Below are 2,219 nucleotides of genomic sequence, written 5' to 3' on the forward strand. Positions count from 1 at the left end.
TTCCCTTCCTTCTTTCCTTTCTTATAAATTTTCTTGTCTCCTCTTCTAGGAATCTCCTGGAAAAGGACAGATTAAAAACAAAGCTCTGTGTGTAAACTAATTGACCAAAGGACTAAAAACCAAGTTATGTAGTTTTAAAATTCCATTTGCTTATTGTGGCTGTGGCGAAGGTGGCTCTGATCAGTGGGTAGCCTTACAGACCACGTGTTTGACTACTTGGCCACAGCAGGTAGGGAAGACAGAGTCCACTTCTAAAAGTAGAACTTTTAGCAGTAGTCTGTGTGTGTGTGTGTGTGTGTGTGCGTGCGCGCGCGCGTGCACGCGCGCACATGCACATGTCTACGTATTTGGGGGTGAAACAAGCAAGGATGGTCAGACTTTCAAGGTTATATCAACAGACCTGTGTGCTTAACTAAGATTTTCAAAAACGCAGGCAGATTTTTTTATCTTCTGAGATTCTTTAGTGATGGAGACCAAGATTGCTATTTTGATTTTTCCTCCTTCATTTATGATAAAACCACCGTTTCTCATCATAGCCTTGCCTTTCATCTCTGCCAATTAACTAAGTAGCCAGAGCCTTGTTTTGAAAAGTTCTGAGTAGTTAGTAAGCTCTTTTTTTTCTGAGCCAAGTCAATGTGTCCTCTGGAGGCCTCTGAATGAGGGGTCTGTCCACTGCCCCACCCCTGTCTGCCTGTTAGTGCAGGCCTGGGCTTAATCTTTCGTATTCAGCGAGTTGGAAGGCGGGGTGGGAGTTATAGCATAGGGGGTGGGGTGGTGACCGCAGGTGGCTGAAGAAAGAGGGTCTTGTTCTCATGATGCTAAATGGTTGGTTAGCACTGCTTTTACTGTGAAATTCAGCTTCTGTCACTTCATGGCTAATTGCTTTATTATTCTCAGATCCAGATTGGACCTGATTTAGTTCTGTCAGGAGCCATGACTCTCCCTGGCATTGGGCCAGGATCCTTTCGATCCTTTGATCTGAGGTTTTATAATCACATTACCGTTTAGACTGAGGCAGGAGGCATGGGGCTTTGCTGCTTCTTTCTACTTACTGGGGCACAGGTTTGCTCAGTAGGCAGATGGAGTGTGACTCTGACCTGGGCAGGGTTTGAGGAATGGAGTCTTCTCTGTAACTCAGTTTCTCCTTGATCTTAGGCTTTATGAGTTTAATTTGCTTTCCTTCCTCCATCCAGCCCAAAATGCACTTGCCCCTTCAGTGGGTTTATTTTCAGCCATCTCAACATTGAACTGTAGGTAAGGTTTTGCTCTCCTTTTTTGCTAATGCTTTTCTGCACCAGCTGGCCATCCTTAACGTGAAACAAGTCAACAGGTAGTTAAAATGACCTCTCGTAATTGTCAAGAGCGGCTGACTGGCCCCCATCAATTGTTCTGGGATCCAGATGCCAGGGCTGAAAACGTCCAGTGGCCCACAGGCTGAGTTGTTAGCGTGCCTGGTGAGGGCGATGAACAGGAGCAACCGCGGCCTGCGATTGTTAATAGGCGGGGCTGTAAAATGTCGGCCAGGCCGTAGTCACAGATGCACCACAGAGCTCTTTCAAGCCCTTATTCCAGTGATCCACTTGTAACTATTTTTAACCTTATTAAAAAGGAGCAACATGCTTCAGCTTCACAAGTGCATGCTGGAGTCTTACAGTATATTTCTTTGCTTTATAACTCCACCTTTGATTCAGAAGTCCAGCGGGCATGAGAACTTGGATAAACATAAATCTCCAGATCTGCTCCAGGGGCCCAGACGCAGTTAGGGATGTGCTAGAGATGGGCCCTCGGTGTCCAGTGGAGCAGCGGGGAAGGAGAAGCTCCCCTCTTTGGATTTTCAGGCAGCTCAATCTTCAATTCAATCTTGCAAAGACAGAATTTGTGGCATCTGTGTAATAGAAACACAGACAAAAGTCAGAAGCATGCACCCAGGCAGGTTATGTCTGATAAAGTGAGCTCCATGTGACCAATTTTCCAGCACAAGGTCAGCAGGCCCGCAGAAGCCAACTGTGGGACGGAGAGGCAGAAGTGGGGCTGGCATTACTGAGGGATTTTTGTCTCTTTTTTTCACTTCTCACATGGCAGCTCCTCTTGTATTGGTGGCAGGACCTAAAAATCTCGTTTAGAATTTCTTCTAAGCTTTCTAGCTTGGAAAGTCTTTGCAAACTTTTGGAAGGACTTTTGGGGGCCTGGCATAATCTTGGTCTGAAATACCTGCACGG

This window comes from Lipotes vexillifer, unplaced genomic scaffold (genome assembly GCF_000442215.2).
Source record: "Lipotes vexillifer unplaced genomic scaffold, Lipotes_vexillifer_v1.1 scaffold311, whole genome shotgun sequence".
Lineage (NCBI taxonomy): Eukaryota > Metazoa > Chordata > Mammalia > Artiodactyla > Lipotidae > Lipotes > Lipotes vexillifer.